The sequence below is a fragment of the Salvia splendens genome, unplaced genomic scaffold, assembly GCF_004379255.2.
Source record: "Salvia splendens isolate huo1 unplaced genomic scaffold, SspV2 ctg76, whole genome shotgun sequence".
NCBI classification, from domain to species: domain Eukaryota; kingdom Viridiplantae; phylum Streptophyta; class Magnoliopsida; order Lamiales; family Lamiaceae; genus Salvia; species Salvia splendens.
This window is the reverse complement of record NW_024599433.1, coordinates 15,264-33,991: the sequence shown is the minus strand read 5'-3', so window position 1 is coordinate 33,991 and position 18,728 is coordinate 15,264. Positions and strand designations below refer to the sequence as shown.

The 18,728-nt window shown below is 39.0% G+C and overlaps 1 long non-coding RNA gene and 1 pseudogene across 1 annotated transcript; one reads left to right on the top strand and one right to left on the bottom strand.

The window, feature by feature from the left end:
• Positions 1 to 534: 534 nt before the first annotated feature.
• LOC121791267 lies at positions 535 to 2,295 on the bottom strand. The gene is made up of 4 exons (XR_006048504.1): positions 2,162 to 2,295; positions 839 to 959; positions 707 to 743; positions 535 to 603 (listed from the first exon to the last, which is right to left on the bottom strand). It is a non-coding gene; the product is annotated as an uncharacterized LOC121791267 (long non-coding RNA).
• Positions 2,296 to 2,959: 664 nt separating this feature from the next.
• Positions 2,960 to 5,762, top strand: LOC121791266 (annotated as a pseudogene).
• Positions 5,763 to 18,728: the final 12,966 nt, after the last annotated feature.

Below are 18,728 nucleotides of genomic sequence, written 5' to 3'. Positions count from 1 at the left end.
TTCAGACAATAGGACCATTTTCATTATTTACACAAGTAACATGATAATTGGTATACTATAATCACAGCTAGAAGAACTAGCTGGTTAATCAGCTGAGCAAAACATATGGAGGCTAAATCCTTAATCATTTGTTCAGAGGCTCAAAGATAAAAATGCAAAGTATGAAAGGCATCGACTATGAACTTTCAATGATTCTTAACAGCCAACATGACATAGGCATAGAATGAATAAATGATTCAATCATAAGAAATTATAATATACTTTAGATAAAAACATAGAGATCAAAGTCATAAATGTTTTACAAAGCCACTGAGCCTCCCAGAATTCACAATCACTCTACATGCGATGTTTCATAGAAAGACGAAAGAAGCATAATCCTTGAAGTACGCATGTGCCACTATGGAAAATATAAAATCACCAACATTTTCGGTGCCAAAGAGATGCAGCATTTGTGGACTATATAATGGAAGCAAATACTATATTATGCTTTCCTACTAAAGTATAATCACACAACTCAATACACTTCTGAGTTCAGAGAGTAACCACCAGAACAGATATTAAAAATAAGCCATTACCTCTTCAGACATTTCAAAACCAAGAGCCCTGTAAAGTAACAAGATCAGTGATTTAGTGCAAGTAATAACTCTTCAACTTACAAGTACGTCTTAAATCCCAACGTCACACAACAAAAGAAGGAAGAATATACCTCATTGCAACATTCAGCTCTTTTGCATCAATTGTTCCTGCATGCAATTATTTGAAGTAATACAACCATTAAAAACAGACAACTGTATTGACATTTAATTCATTTGTTATACAGTTATAGATTTATCAGTACCAGATCCATCGGTATCAAAAAGTTCAAAAGCTTCTTTAATCTCCTGCTTTTTCTGTTGAGTTAACCCATGGGGCCGCCCTCTGGGTTTGTCTTTCCTGGACATTCCCCGGTAAAGAGAAGACTGCAATAGGGGAATGTTAAAAGAATCATGTAATGGTTTGAAGAAGAACTAAACCAGAAAGAAAGAATGGAAGGCGAGATTAAAGAGAATTCTGGAGAGATAGGGAACAGATATGCTCAAAATCTGCACTTTAAATGCCATTGTATCCAGTTAAACTTATGAAATAAAAATTGATCTAAGAAGTCAATAGAAGCCAACTGCCATTTTCTACTTCATCCAATCTTCAACCACATACCAAAGTGGCTTCATCCGCTGTACTCAAATGCATGAACCTAATTTAACTCTTTCTGTCAAATCAAATTTTATCTCCTTGTATGATAAATCTTAAAGCTATAGCAGAATATAGTACAAAAAAGGAATGATTGCTAAAATATTTTTCTTTTCTTGTTACAATTTAGTTCAATTATACAAATATTTTCCACAGAAATTAGTAGGCTATTCAAATATTCTCAGAATACGTACCAGTCATATCAACATAAACATCTATTATACCAATAGGAGCTCCATCAAAGATGCCAAAAAGAAGTTAAATAAGCTGAATTCTTAATTGAGGTAAAGTGAACATTTGGGATAGGCTATCAAAATAATTTTATCAATCATGACTTTTTTGATAATAAACAATATGATATCTAACTGAACTATGAAATATGGACTATAAGTTCATATGGAATTGCATCAGTTAAACCAAATAATTCCATTGTCTAACCTCCCTTCAGGTAGTAAGAGTCACACATTGATTAGAAAATCTGCAATTACAGTAACTATCGACCCAAAATGTTGGAATCTGAAGAAGACTATACTTCCAATCAGCAAAATAGCGAATCATATAAATAAAGAGTAACAGTCTCATTTCCAGAAGTTGACTAGGTTGACCTAGACGCTCCTATCACGGAAACCCCTAAAAATACAAGTTACTAAACCCAATTTTCGGCTTCGTTCTTTGATTGTCGCTTACAAGAAATTGAAAGGTCGATCTTGGTTCGTTAAATACGCCTAATTTTTTCTAAAAAACATTTTTTTTACCAGAATCTCGGTAATGAAGAGTCGGAAGAAGGAAAATGAGTGAAACCAACATAATACTCATCTAGAGATCGCGCTCACCAAATACCACGAACAGAGGAAGGGAAATATAGATGAAACGATGAAGATTGCTAAGTAACGAAAAATGATCGATTCAAAAAGGATTGAATTGGAAACGTTACCATATCAATTTGTGGAAGATGATCTCGAGCCTCTGCTCCTGGATTAAGGTTTTATCGCGTGAATTGAAATAAGAGAGGAGGGAGAGAATTCTGAGTTTTAAGTTTGGAGTAGAAAAAGATTGGTTAGTATATAAAGGAAACTTGAGGGGGGTAAAATGAATATTTTATATCGCATATGCAACGAGGACTAAACGTCTCATTACATATTTCATACAAAATATTTTATATTTGTTTCATTTAATACAAAAAATAATATATTTACATATTTCATACAAAAAGTTACATTAATATTTTAAATTAATACATTCCATTAATATTTTAAACACAGTTAGTTAATTTATAATTTGTCCAACTTATCATTATAATAAAAGAATAATAAAATATTTAATACAATTAATTACTCTAAAAATAACAGTCAATATCAATTCTTCCAGTAATTGATCGTGGTTTAAAAAAATTGTCTTTCAATATATTCTATTTTTTTTGTTATATTCTTAATAGAACACAGTCTAAAATATGTCCATATTTTATCTTTACAAAATGGTTAATTTGAGCTTCAAACAGTTAATAAGTCAATATTTAATTTTTTAAAAAAAGATTCAATATCTTTTTAGTTGTATTCTCCATTGTTATATGAGAAAACTTCGACAATAAAATGCAATTCGCTAATTTAATGGTGAAGAGTGGTGATTTTTTTTCTATGTGTTTTTCATTTTTGTGAGTAATAAAAATAACTGTGTTTGAAATAATTAATGGAAGGTTTTAATTTAAAACTTTGTGTACAAATTTGAAATATTGATGAAGTTTTTTGTATGTATGATGTAATTGGAAGTAACGGTGTTAGTAGAGACTTAATGGAATATATATTAATTTAAAATACTAATGTAACTTTTTGTATGAAATAAGTAAACTTAATATTTTTGTTGACAAAATATTTTGTACGAAACCTATAATTATCCGGACTAAACTACAAATTCTTAACTATTGAGCTTGACCCAGTTGGTTTGGAAATCGATTTCACAAAATCCAATGCCTCGACTGATGAATTTCAGATCTACCAGAAAACATCAATCCGTTCCATTAGATTCCTGACTGCATAGATTAATTCGAGGAAAATGGAGAAAGATCAAGCATTTGAGAGAGGGTGAAAATGCTGGTGGGGATGGAGGTTGATGACGAGGAGGAGCAGCAGCAGCAGCAAGAGTCTTCTTCGTACATGGATGATTTCAATCGCAACTGCACTTTGTCAACTAAACAGGTAAAACTTTGTTTAGTCATTATGTATTTTTCTGGAATTTGCAATTGCAAATTACAGCGGGGTTTTGCAATTTGCAAGCTTATTTCTACTTCCTTTTGGCAGAGACTGTATGGATTTGCAATTTGCTTATCTGCTGGTATAACTTGCACACTCTTGGTAAGTTTCCAAATCATTTTGATTACCTAAATTGAAGAGGATGAAATTATCTCTGTGTCAAGTCATGTCTCCAACAGATGAAGCACTGAAATCAACAAATTTGTGTTTTTTTGTCTTCTGCCTCACAGTCGATGCTTGTTTTCTTCCATCCTGTCAAATTTGGGATAACATTCTCATTAGGAAATCTGCTTGCTCTTGGAAGGTCCGTATTTCAATGATACTACGAGCTAAACCCGCTTTGCTTTTTGTCATTCTAACATGTATGTTCTCAATATGTCATCCGAATGCTCATTTTGGCATTGGCAATCACATGCTTTTTGTTAAGATCTCATCTCTTAAACAGTTGCTGTAGTGTATTGTTAGACATTTTCTTTCTGTATGACTTTACTACTTACAAGTCTCCTTCCCCCACATTCTAGGTATATTACAAAGATGGTGCAGAGATATTAGATTATCTCTAGGTTTTCGTGTTATAGATGATCAAGGAAACGCACTTGGTTCTTAAATCCTGCCGGCTGCCGTGCTGCTTACAACTGTTCTTGCCCATTAAGGACTATTATTTTTTGCTACTTGTGGAGCTCTTAGTTTCTGTTGACTGATCACATGAGATTGATATTTTTCTGTCTTTTCGTTCTCATTCCTTGCTTGCTTAATTGCTTTTGATCATATAACATCCATTCACCTCATAGTTTTTTATGCCATTACTCTTTCTATGATCATTTTCAAATCCAGTAGAAGTATATTTCAAATGCTAACTTTGATGTTTTTCGGTGGCAGCACAGCATTCCTTATTGGCCCTAAAAGACAATTCACCATGATGCTTGACCCAGTCCGTATATATGCTACAGCAATGTATATTGCTAGCATCATAATTGCTCTTTTTGTGCTGTATATGTGAGTTTCTTATATAATTAGTTTAATGTTTTGGAATGTAATTTTTTTAACCTTTTCTTCTCCTCATTCCTAAGAGTCTTTCACTCAAATGTCACAGGTCCGCAACAAGCTATTGACACTTCTGGCAATTGTGCTGGAGTTTGGTGCTCTTATTTGGTATGTATTGTCATATTGATGCATATGCATAATTTGTGGTTATGCACTATATTATCTGTTGTTGTCACCCCCAGCAATAGGGAGATCGAAACTTGGACCTATTACTTGTTAGTATCATGAAGCACTAATATCTCTCTAGAAGCTATAGTTGCTATGGAACGCAATGTTATCTCCTTAGTGTGGTAAGGTAGAACTATGACTTGTTCAGCCTGACTGCTGATGGCCATGGGCTGTGGTTGAAGATCCTTCACATTCTTAAACCCACCTTTATTATCCTCGAAAGGATTTGGTACCAACCAACCATTGCTCTAGCATCCATCAGATTCCTCCTTCACTTTTCTTGTGATATGGAGTGAATAGGCAAAGAATGGAAAAACGCAGGAAACTTATTGATAAAATGCACAACAAGAACTTGACTTGATAAACTGAAAAGAAAAGGAACACGAAACATCAATAATGATCTTCTCCAAAGATATCCCTATCTAACATCAAGGTGTATTATAGGAGTCTACAATCTTAAAACAAATCAACAGCATATCAAATGCTAACTACTCAAACTAATCTTGGAAACAATCAATCAACATTAATTTATTCAATTAAATGGTAAGGCTATATCTTCCTTCTTATATGATGAGATATCATTCGACATTCGTCTCTATCATCTTGTGCGAACATGCCATGTGATTGTCAAGATATATCTCGTCTGGAATTGTTCTACCCATGCCTATTTTTATTTAGGGACTGGATCCTCCATTATTTTGATATATAGAGGACATATGATTGGTATTGTGGTTGGTGTGATATCTTAGTGGCCATTTCTGTTATGTACAGGTATAGTGCAAGCTACATCCCCTTTGCGAGGGCCATGGTTTCAAAACTTATGTTAGCATGCTTCGACACTGAGTTCTAGGGCACAACAACAGGCTCACAACTTGCAGCTGCAAAATGATAGAGCCGAGTGGTTCACTGGAGAAAGCGAATTTGTTGAGGTTATTTTGATTACTCTCTGCCAAAGTAGAATGTAATGGGTGATTAGCATTTCTAATAACCGAATCCAACTGTTTTGGTTACTCGAATTATCTTGGTTGAGTTCCAATTTTTTATGGATGTGATTTTGGATCTATAATGATATCATAACTTGGGCTTCAAATCACAAAAAGCATGTTGGGCTTTTAATCTAAGATAAGGAGTACTCCCTCCGTCCTCGAAGAGGAGTCCCATTTCTTTTCGGCACAGGTATTAAGAAATGTTAAGAAAAAAGTGGGTGGAAAAATGTTAAGTGGTATATGAGTCTCTCACTTGTATATACTCTAGGTGTATCGAAACGGGTAGCGGGTAATGGATAATTCCCAACCTGACCCGATACCCGACGAAATCGGGATACATGATGGGATCGGATATTTTTATTTTGGATTTTGGGGTATACACGATACCCGTCCAGGTATACATGTTAGTCTCGATATACTCGATATTTATATAAGTATTTTAAAATTTTTAATTTTTAATTTTGAGTGAACAAAGTTTCCTCCATTATACCAGTTAGCATAAAGATTTGCAAATCTTTTTAATGGAGGATTTGGCATAAAGATCGATTTGCAAATCTTTTTAATGGAGGATTTGGCATAAAGATCATATAAGAAGAAGCATCAATACCACTATATCAGTTAGCCACCAAAAATAAAGTTCAAACATATGTTTGCAAATCTGACTTATTGGTTTACCATGAATAGATTTTCTTAGTCATTTCTTCCTTATCTTTCTTGCAATACGTGAAAACTGTATTTCAAATGTTTGGATAGTATATAGAGACCTCGTAGAGACATAAGAACTTAAATCATTTTCCAACTAAAAAACTGTCTCTAAGAACTTAAATCATTTTCCAACTAAAAAACAATACTCATTCAATTATTGAAGTGTTAGCATATAAAAAATGTAGTACATACATAACAAAATAGTAATAAGCTTATTATTATAAAAAATAAAGGGTAAATAGCTTAAAAAATCACAAAGTTTTGTCAAATTCTGGTTTATCCCGTAACTTTAAAAAATTGCCAATTATATCATAACTTTGACAATTTTCTGAATTGTCTCATAGTCAATGATTTGAGGGAAATTATGTATGCTTTTGGAAAATGAAAAGCATCATATGAATAATACATTTGACTATTTAAACGACGTCATTAATGCATTTAGTAAATTATGTCTTTAATTTTTACATATATACACATTACGTTGATAAATTTAGAAACGTGGCATGATGAAATTTTTTTATATGTGACATTTGAGAAAATTGTCAAAGTTATGATATAATTGACCATTTTTCAAAGTTGTGGGATAGACAATTTAACCAAACTTCATGGCTTTTTTTTGCCCATTTACCGATAGATAAATGAAAAAATAAGATTTAAATAAAAAAGTTGATCCAGGTCGAGTACCCGCAGCGTCGGGTGCAGAATACCCGACTCGGGTATCGAGTTATACCTGACTCAGCGTGGGACAGGTATCAGGACTGCCAATTTGTCCAAAACGGGTAGCGGCTCCCCGACTAAGCGGGTGCGGTACCCGCAGGTACCCGTTTCGATACTCCTAATAGACTCCCCTTGTCCCATAAAAATAGGGAAACTTTCTTTTTTCATCTGTCCCATAAAAATACTCCCTCCGTCCCATAGAAATAGGTCATATTTCCTCTTTCATTCGTTCCATAGAAATAGTTCATATCCATTTATGGCAACTTTTTTCTTCTTCTCTTTTACTTTATCACTTATGGACCCCATCACCCACTACACAATTTCAACTATTTTTTCTCTTTCTTTCTTATTTTACCAATTACGCATTAAAACTCGTGTCAACCTTAAATGGTCTATTTCTATAGGACGGGGGGGGGGGAGTATATCATTTCTATTTATGGAAAGTTCTCATAAACTCATTACCCATATATATCAATTTTATTTACAACTTACTCCCTCTGTCCACTATTTAAAGAACCATTTTGCCATTTTGGATTACCCACGATTTATAGAATCATTTCCTTTATTCCACTTTCAGTATGCAAACCTCACATTCCACGAACTATTTATACTCACAATCCAATATAAAACTAATACTTTAAATGAATCTCTCATTCCACCCACTTTCTCCTTTTACTTTTCTTCTCAAAGTCAAACAATTTATTAAAACTCATGTCGAGTCAAAATGGATCTTTAAATGGTGGACAGAGGGAGTATATCACTAGGGCCCACTATTAAACACTAATAATAATGTGGGCCCCATTATCCACTAACAATCTTTTAACTACTATTCTCCTTATCTTTCTTACTTTACTAATTATGCATTAATTTCAGTGTCGTCCCAAATGTTCTTATTTTTTGGGGATTGATGGAGTATTAGTTTTAAATGAAATGAGATAGTAGAATGTGGGGTCTATTACCATTTATAGTAAAAATGAATCGGGCGGACGGACCGAAATGGAAAAATAGGACTCATGTTCGCGGACGGATAGAGTATTTAAGATAAATAAGTGTGGGACAATTGAATCCAGAGGTTAGGCTATTTGAGTATTATCTGAATTCAATGGATGTAATGAAAATTGTAGCTTAGCTATGTGATTTCTTCCTCCCTTGCTTTTCCTTTATTTGGAAAACCAAATTTAATTTCTAACCCCTGTTTCTGGCACTAGGAGAGGGAGAAGAATCCATACAATCTGCATTTATGCACTAAAACACTCAGAAAACCCAAATATTTTTTTTACTCCCTCCGTCCCCTAATAGGAGTCGTTCTTTGACCGGGCATGAGTTTTAAGAAATGTAGAGAAAAGTTAGTTGAAAAAGTTAGTGGAATGTGAGACCCATATTTTTATATTGGTTTTATAATAAAATGTGAGTGTAGTGAGTTAGTGGAATGTGGGGCCTACTACCATTTATGGTAAAAATGAAGAGTGACTCTTAATGGGGGACGACCCAAAATAGAAATTAGCGACTCTTATTCGGAGACAGAGGGAGTATTACTGTAGAAAACCCAACTATTATTTTATTGCATTGAAATAACTGGAAACAAAATGCTACATCAATAACAAGAGATGCATGCAGGCTACTCAATAGTTATTGGCCTTGTGTTTGTGCATCCAGACCTTCAGAACTTTCTTGCTGACTCCAATCTCCTCACAGAAGCTTCGCACCTCGGCATCATCTGCATTGTATATCTTCCATCCATTTTTGTGAGCAAATCGGCGCATCTTCTCTCTCTGGTCCAGGGTGCCTTCTTCTCCTCCAGCCATAAACTCGCCACAGCCATCGGTGGCGCTTCCACCAATGGCGGCCGCATGGTTCTTGAGGCACTTCATGCTTTTCTCCTCACCTGTCATATCTCTCTACAACTATTCTATGACTAAGAAGACAAAAGAGCACTTACTTCTTAACCATACTTACTCATGTTGGTGTTATATAGCAAATCCCATTTAATTAGCAGTTGAAAGGCAGTGGCAGGATTAGCATAATGGTGCCCTTCATTAACTTAGTAGGAGAGTGGAATTATTTGCCAATGAGTAAGCACTATGATGGAGTACGTACTAAACAAGGTACTAAACAAGCCCAACAGCAGTAAAGCCCATCAGCCTAAAGCCCAAGAAAGAGTATCAGTTCGGCATGACTAAAGAGTATCAGAGTTCAGTTCGGCACAACCAAAGAGTTCGGCCCCAGCCTACAGCTCGGTAAAAGCCAACCGATCAAACTCTGCTCTCAGGTCGGCATCAAGCTCTACTCTCAGATCGGCAACAGCTGCTCGGCAATAATTCAGCAGTTCGGTCTCAGTATTCGACCGAACTGGGAGATAGTGGACTCATGCAGAACCTCCACGACCTCCACTACACCCATGATCTATTTAGTGGTGTCAAGCAGTCATTAACTCATGCAGGATAGTGGACCCATGCAAGATCGCCACGATCTCCACGACATCCACTACCTAGTAAATAGCTGCATGCCACGATCTTGGTCCTTGTATAAATAAGAACCTAGATCAAATAGATAGGGTTAGCTTCTAGACATTCTCTCGATCTCTAGAGATAAAATACAAATAGCAAGTCTGTATTGTAAGCTGTAGAAAACAGATCAAGCAATACAACTCTGCCCTCTTTTCTTCCCGTGGACGTAGATTTACCTCAGTAAATCGAACCACGTAAATTCTCTGTGTCGTGATCTGCGTTTTTCCTGCATTCACTAACATCAAATTTTCGCCGACTCATCACTGGCGCCGTCTGTGGGAAACAGAGAACCAAATTTGTGATAAAGCGAATTTTTGACCCTTTTTCCACCCTAAAAAAAAAAAAAAATGCATACCAGATCACATAACACCCATAATACCGTTCGTGATAACCGTGAGGAAGCTAGTCCAGCTCGCAGGTCTGAAAAACGGCCTCGGGAGACATCTACCTCCGGTTCTCACGAAGAAGGAACAAGCCACTCCAGGAGTCATCGCACCGAGTCTACCCAGCAGCCCGATTTAAATGAAGCTGTCAAGCTGTTCTTAGCCGAGAAGCAGGAGGAGTTCTTAACCTTCCTGCAGAAGAGCCAACAGCCGGAGAAGACAACGACGGATTCTCCCTCCTCATCCAGGCATGAAAGTCACTACCGCAGTAGTGACGTGTCTTCCAGGAGAAAGAATCCTCAACCCCGACATGTTCCTGTTCCTCCTCGGTACCGGAACCACAGGAGAACTCCATCTCCTCCGTACCGAAGAGATGTCGGGTTCGCCATGTACGGAGCATTAAAGACTCCGTTCTCGGACGATATCACCCGAACTCCTTTGCCGCGGAACTACCGAACTCCGTCGATAACCTATGACGGACTTGTGGATCCTCATGATTTCTTGGGACGCTATCAATATAACATGGCGAACCAGGGTCTCAACGAGGTCCACATGTGCAAGCTGTTCCCCGAGCTGCTCATCGGGAACGCCAGAAGGTGGTTCGACAGCCTTCCTCAAGGCAGCATTAGATCCTACCGAGATCTAATGGATGCTTTCCACAGGAGGTTCTTTCAGAAAGCGGAAGCCCGAATCACTTCGGCTCAGCTGCTTTCTATACGTCAAGGTCGCGACGAAAAGATCAGCGACTTCCTGACGAGATTCCACAAGGAATGCCTACAAGTAGATGATCTCAACGATCTACTTGTCATTTCGGCATTCCAAAATGGAATCCTGCCCGGAGCTCTCTACAGAAAGCTCGTGGAGTGCAGTCCGCAAACAGCTCAAGAAATGTGGGACATTGCGGACCAGTACTCCCGGGCCGATGAGGCAGACCGTCGAAAACGGTCGTTAGACAGCTCATCGTCCCGAGGAGACAGAAGGAAGCCCGATCATAGCGATCAGGGGCATCCTCGCCGGACTCCATTTGAAAGAATTCAAAGGGCTCCGGTGCAAGACAGATTGGGACCCCGTCTCAATCCTGAGAAGCCGCCCGCTCAGTTCGTACCATTAAACAAGTCAAGAGCGGAAATTTTCGAACTACATTCCGATATGTTCGAAAGACCAAAGCGGATGACGAAATCAGCCGCGCGGCGACCTCAGGATCAATATTGCTCCTTCCATCAAACCCACGGTCACGATACCGAGGAGTGCCGAGATTTGGCTGCAGGTATTGATGTTCTTGTGAAAACAGGAACGTTAAAAAAATACCAAAGCAAGCAGCCGAAAAAGAACAAAAGGCAGAGAGGTGCGAACTGCAATCCTCAGGATCCGAAAAGGCATGAGGATCCCGAAGACGACGACGAGCCGCAATATGATGGAGTAATCCTGACTATTGATGCTCTCCCTGCCGGGAAGACTAAGTCGTCCCTAAAAGCAGAACGCAGAGGTTCCAATCAAGAGGAGCCAACACATAAAAGGCTGAAGAAAGACGAAGTGATTACATTTTCAGATGCCGATCCCGTCCCAGCCATCTCTCCTCACCAAGACGCTATTGTCATTCAAGCCGGAGTGGCAAACAAACTGATCCACAGAGTATTTGTGGATACAGGAGCGTCAGTCAGCATTCTTTTTAAAGAATGTTTCGATAAAATGGAAGTGGATCCAGCTCGGCTCAGTCCGGCTCCACTTCCTCTGAAAAGTTTCGCCCAGGAGGACACCCGCCCTGAAGGTATTATCAGCCTTCCGATCACGGTGGGAAAAGCGCCTACAAGCTCCAATACGATGATCGAGTTCTTTGTGGTGAAAGCTCGGTCCCCGTACAACATCATCCTGGGGAGAGACTGGCTCAACACAGTTCGGGCCGTTTGCTCTACTTATCACCTCACCATCAAGATCCCCACTAAAGGTGGGATAGCGGTCATCCGAGGTGATCAAAAGAGAGCAAAAGAATGTCTGCAGATTGCGCTTAAAAGTGCCGAGCAATCAGTTCGGCACCATCAAGCATAGCAATCACAGCAACCGGAGTCAGAGGCAACGAGATGACCGAAGTCACTTCAGAGCCGAACTCAATGACCGTTCAGTTATACGAAGATGATCCATCCAGAACGGTCAAGATCGGCTTCGCAGGAACGCCTCTACTCCGGGAAAAAACCATCCAGCTCCTCAAGGAGTATAAAGACGTCTTTGCATGGTCTCCGTTGGACATGACCGGAGTGCCCCCCGAGGTAATCACTCATCGGTTAAATATTGATCCTTCGGTCCGGCCGATAAAACAGAAGCAAAGACTCTTTGCGGCAGAAAGAAGCCAAGTCATCCATGACGAAGTCCGCCAATTACTAAAAGCGGATGTACTATTCGAGGTGAAATATCCTTCCTGGGTGGCCAATCCTGTGATGATCAAGAAAAAAGAAGGAGGATGGCGGATGTGCATAGATTTTACCGATCTAAACAAGCACTGTCCTAAAGATTGCTATCCCCTTCCGAATATAGATAAAAAAGTAGAAGCTTTGATCGGCTTCGAAATTTTCTGTTTTCTTGATTTATACAAAGGATATCACCAAGTATTGATGGATGAGAGTGACGCTCCGAAAACAGCTTTCATTACCGATTTCGGCATTTTCGCTTATAAAAGATGCCATTCGGTTTAAAGAATGCCGGAGCCACTTATCAAAGGATGGTAGACAAGCTTTTTCGGCACCTGATTGGAAAGGAGGTCGAAGTGTATGTTGACGATATAGTTGTCAAAAGCAAAAGCACTTCGGAGTACGAGCACAACCTCAAGTCCACTCTCAACGTGCTCAAGAAAGCCAACCTCAAACTTAATCCCCAAAAGTGTACCTTTTTGGTAGATTCGGGAAAGTTTCTGGGTTGTTGGGTTTCAAAGGACGGACTCAAGGCAAACCCCTCAAAAGTTCAAGTCGTTCAGAACATGGCAATGCCGAAGTCCATACATGACGTGCAAAGGCTAACCGGATGTCTAGCCGCACTGAATCGATTCCTTTCCCAAGCAGCCGAAAAGCAACTGCCGTTCTTCAAGATGTTGAAAAAGGCACCAAAGTTCGAGTGGGGAGCCGAGCAGAAAAAAGCCTTTGACGAGCTCAAAAGTTATCTAGCCGAGCTTCCTATTCTCTCTGCTCCAACCGAAGCCGAAGTAATATTCTTATACTTAGCGGCATCAGATCAAACCATCAGCGCGGTGCTTGTACGAGAAGAAGGCCTAAAGCAGTTTCCCATCTACTTTACAAGCCGAGCATTAAGAGATCCAGAAACAAGGTATCAACCTCTGGAAAAAATTGCTCTGGCGTTAGTAAATGCAGCAAGGAGACTGCGGCCATACTTCTATGCTCACAAGGTATGCGTCTTAACCGATCTGCCTCTTCGGCAAGTTTTGACCAAGCCAGAAGCATCAGGCAGAATCGCCAAATGGGCCATAGAGCTGGGAGAACACTCAATCGAGTACCTACCTCGGAAAGCCATCAAGGGACAAGCCTTGGCAGATTTTCTTACAGAGGCCAAGTTCGATCAAGCAATCCCTGTCATTGCCGAACAGAAAAATTCTGCCAATGCCGAACTAGCACAGCCCTTGGAATCCGAAGTAGAGCCGCCAGACTGCTGGAGCGGATTCGTAGATGGAGCTTCAAACAAGATGGGAAGTGGAGCTGGTATTTTACTCGTCGCTCCCGACGGACACGAGGTAACCTACTCACTTCGGTTCCTATTCCCCACTACTAATAATGAAGCCGAGTACGAAGCCCTCCTGGCCGGACTCCAGTTAGCGCAAAGTCTGCTCGTCAAATCTCTCAAAGTCCATTGTGATTCACAAGTCATAGTAAATCACATGTTGGGTACAAGTGAAGCCCGTGACGAGAGAATGAAGAAGTATTTGGACAAAGCGCAAAGCATCAGCCGAAGTTTCTCCTATTTTCGGATAATCCGCGTTCCCAGAGCGGAAAATAGCCGAGCAGATACCTTAAGTAAGTTGGCCTCAGATCCGAGCTCAAAGGCGGAAGAATTAATGCATCGAAGCATTGATGAAGCCGAGGTACATTCAGTATCCAGCTCGCCGAACTGGATGACGCCGATCTTGCAGTATCTGGATCAAGGACAATTGCCCGAGGATAAGAGAGAAGCTCGGAAGATCACGTGCCGAGCACTTCGGTACGAACTTCATGAAGGAGTCCTCTTTAGAAAGTCTTACCTCCAGCCGTTATTGCGGTGCGTAGGACCAGAAGAGACGGACTACATCCTCAGAGAAGTTCATGAAGGATCGTGCGGCAGCCACATCGGAGCTAGAGCTTTAGCTAAAAAAGTTCTAAGATGGGGATATTATTGGCCAACCTTGGTACAAGAAGCAGTGCAGCTCGTCAAGACATGCCCGAAGTGCCAAATCCATGCAAATATCCCAAGGATGCCGCAGACCGATCTATCCACTATGCAAAGCCCTTGGCCTTTCATGCAATGGGGCATAGACATAGTGGGACCACTTCCTCAAGCTCCTCGGCAAATGAAATTCCTAATCGTTGCCGTGGACTACTTTACGAAGTGGGTGGAAGCTGAACCATTAGCTACGATAACGAGCTCGAAGGCATTGGATTTCGTCTGGAAGAACATAGTGTGCCGATTTGGCATACCCCACATCCTCATCTCGGATAACGGGACTCAGTTCACCGACAAGACGTTCAAAAATTGGTGCCAAGAGCTGAATATTCAACAGCGGTTCACTTCGGTCTCTCATCCACAAGCAAACGGACAAACGGAGGTAACAAATCGTATCCTGGTGAAAGGGTTAAAAGCTCGGTTAGAACAAGCCAAAGGACAATGGGTAGAAAATCTCCCTCAAGTCCTATGGTCCTACCGAACTACACCCACAACCTCCAACGGTGAAACTCCGTACAGTCTGGTGTACGGCACTGAAGCCGTAATTCCGGTGGAGATCGGCGTACCCAGTCCCCGAACTCTAAATTTCTCCTCAGAAATGAATGACGACGGACTGAGAGCCGAGCTAGATCTTGCCGAAGAAAGAAGAGAATTGGCATGCATAAAAGCAGCCAAGTACAAGGAGCAAGTAGCCCGGTATTACAACCAAAGGGTGAAGAAGCTGCAATTTCAAGTGGGAGATCTCGTCCTGAGAAACAACGAAGTAAGCCGAGCAGAAAAGCTGGGCAAGCTCGAACCCACATGGGAAGGTCCGTATCGGGTGTCAGGAGTCCTCGGCAAAGGATCTTACAAATTAGCTCACATGTCAGGAGAACCGGTACCCCGAACATGGCACATTTCCAACCTCAAAAAGTTCCATTTGTAAGAGACAGTCCGGTCAGTCAGTCTTGAGTCCTGTTTGCTCAATGTGTTTTATTTGGTTTACTTGGTCTTTATTTGTCTCTGTGCGTTTTGTTTGTGTGTTTTGTCTGTCTTTGTGCGTGTCGTCTCTTACAAATGTTACTGAGGTATCTTGTTCTTCGAAGGCTGATCCCCTTCTTAGAACATATACAAGCCAACGATTGCGAGTCAAAGCTTCTACAGAAGATACAAGACCACAATTCAGCTTAAACAAGCAGTTCGTCTGAAACGAGCTGCAACAAGCCAACGATTGCGAGTCAAAGCTTCTACAGAAGATACAAGACCACAATTCAGCTTAAACAAGCAGTTCGTCTGAAACGAGCTGCAACAAGCCAACGATTGCGAGTCAAAGCTTCTACAGAAGATACAAGACCACAATTCAGCTTAAACAAGCAGTTCGTCTGAAACGAGCTGCAATAAGCCAACGATGGTGAAGTCCAAGCTTCTAAAGAGGATACAAGACCACAATTCGGCTTAAAAATCAAGCACTTCGTCTGAAACGAACTGCAACGAAAGTCCGATTCTCGCGATAAAACTTGCCTGAATTAGGACAAGGGAAAGTCCGATCCACGCGATAAAACTCGCCGAATTAGGACAAGGGAAAGTCCGATCCCCAAATTAGGACAACGGAAGGTCCAATCCGAGCGATAAAACTCGCCAAATTAGGACACAAGCTTAGTCCGGTCAAAGATGTTTATTTCATCAGACCAAAAGACGAGTCCGGTCAAAGATGTTTATTTCATCAGACCAAAGACGAGTCCGGTCAAAGAAGAGTTCACTTCATCAGACCAAGGACAAACATCAACTTACCCCGTACCATTATCCAGAATGCCGAAGTGATTCACTTCGCTTTCCGGGGGGGGTAGTGATGGAGTACGTACTAAACAAGGTACTAAACAAGCCCAACAGCAGTAAAGCCCATCAGCCTAAAGCCCAAGAAAGAGTATCAGTTCGGCATGACTAAAGAGTATCAGAGTTCAGTTCGGCACAACCAAAGAGTTCGGCCCCAGCCTACAGCTCGGTAAAAGCCAACCGATCAAACTCTGCTCTCAGGTCGGCATCAAGCTCTACTCTCAGATCGGCAACAGCTGCTCGGCAATAATTCAGCAGTTCGGTCTCAGTATTCGACCGAACTGGGAGATAGTGGACTCATGCAGAACCTCCACGACCTCCACTACACCCATGATCTATTTAGTGGTGTCAAGCAGTCATTAACTCATGCAGGATAGTGGACCCATGCAAGATCGCCACGATCTCCACGACATCCACTACCTAGTAAATAGCTGCATGCCACGATCTTGGTCCTTGGTATAAATAAGAACCTAGATCAAATAGATAGGGTTAGCTTCTAGACATTCTCTCGATCTCTAGAGATAAAATACAAAATAGCAAGTCTGTATTGTAAGCTGTAGAAAACTGATCAAGCAATACAACTCTGCTCTCTTTTCTTCCCGTGGACGTAGATTTACCTCAGTAAATCGAACCACGTAAATTCTCTGTGTCGTGATCTGCGTTTTTCCTGCATTCACTAACATCAAATTTTCGCCGACTCATCACACTATTTACTCTACTGTTTTCATTAACTATGTAAATATAATTACGACACTCTTTCATTTATAAACGCAAAATTTTTCATACAAATCATAACTTTTGATTGACTAAGTCAATCTCATAGCTTTCAAAATAAGCGAATTATATTATGTTAATCTTGTACATTTCTCGATTATCTCATACATTAAACTTTTGATAAAATTTATCATTTAAATCATAATTTTTTGTTACTTCTAACTAAATTTGGCTTTGTTCTACATTATGGTTGTCAATTTCTAGATTATTAGTATTATGTAAGTCGTCAAGATATATTAAAGAGTACAAAAGTTCTGATTTATTTTTAATCTGCTATTTTTAAAAATTATGACATTGACCAAAACTTAGCCAAGTTACGATTTAAAAGATAATTTTCCGTTTATAAATTTATCAGAGAATTTATTGTAGCCGGCGATTTTTTTTTTAAATTGAAATATTGATTTTGACTATTCATTTTGCATACCCAAACTACAGCGAAATCCTATTAAGAGATGCCCAAATTTAAATTAGCCGAGGAAAAAATCAACTTGCATTAAATATCGTTTAAAGATTCTAAATAATTGAACGTACATTTTTGCCCTCAAACCATTTGAGGGTGATTTAGTCCAAAAAAATTTAGAAAAAGTCAATATTACCTTGAAACTTGCATTAACTATAGTATACAGACCGAAAATGAGCTTTTAAAAGTATAGATACCGCAAATGTGCATCAGTGAAAGTATATGTCCTAAATTTGTAGTTCACTCTATAGAATCATACTCTAGTTTAGAAGGTTGCAAAAGAGAGAACGGGCAAAATTTTTAGGACCTATATTTTCTGCGATGCACTTTTGTGGTCCTTATACTATCCATTTTGCTCGTTTCATGTGCTTTTGTACTTCTTCAGAACTTTTTTGGATAAAAATACCCCAAATCTATTAGGGGCATTTTTGTACATTTACTCTCCAATCACTGAAATGATATTTGTTTTGCGAGGACCTGAAATGAAATTTGTATGTTTTTGGGTTTTCTATTTGTGATTTATTCGAATTATTTTCAAATTATTATTTGGAATGGTTATAGTGCAATTCATGAATCTATAGTTGAGCCAATCCAATTCATGAATCCATATAGTTTGACTGGATTTATGAATTGTGAATTAAAATTTATTTTTTATAGGATGTAATTCTCGCGAACATATGAATTTCAAAATAGCTATATATTTAATCCTGTAAAGCTATATACATGCATATTAAATTAGAACTTAATAAAGAATTGAAATTGTTTACATATAACTAATTTTACTATAGACACGGTGAAGTTTTATGTGCTACACGGTAATTAATATTTTCACATTCTCACGAACATATATAATTTTTAAAATAGCTATACTAAGTGTACATACATAAAACATATTTAATCCTCTAAAGTTATGTACATGCATATATAAATAAATGACTAAGTATAGATTATGACGGTAAATTAGTCAGTCAAAGCATATAAATTTATACACCAATTAAAGTATATCAAATTCGGAAACCTTATACGAAAGAGAAACTTATCATAAACTAAAGCATATAAATTTATACACTAATTAAAATAGGAAAACAAAATTAATTTTGATTAGTCATAGAGTATTCACTACTACTATTAAATATACATAACAAATTTCATTTCAAGTCTTAGTAAAACAAATTTCATTTCAGGTCATTGAAGGGTAAAAATGTCCCTAATAGATCTAGGAGTACTTTTTGTCCAAAAAGTGTTTGAAAAAGTGCAAAAGCACCTGAAACGAGCAAAATGGA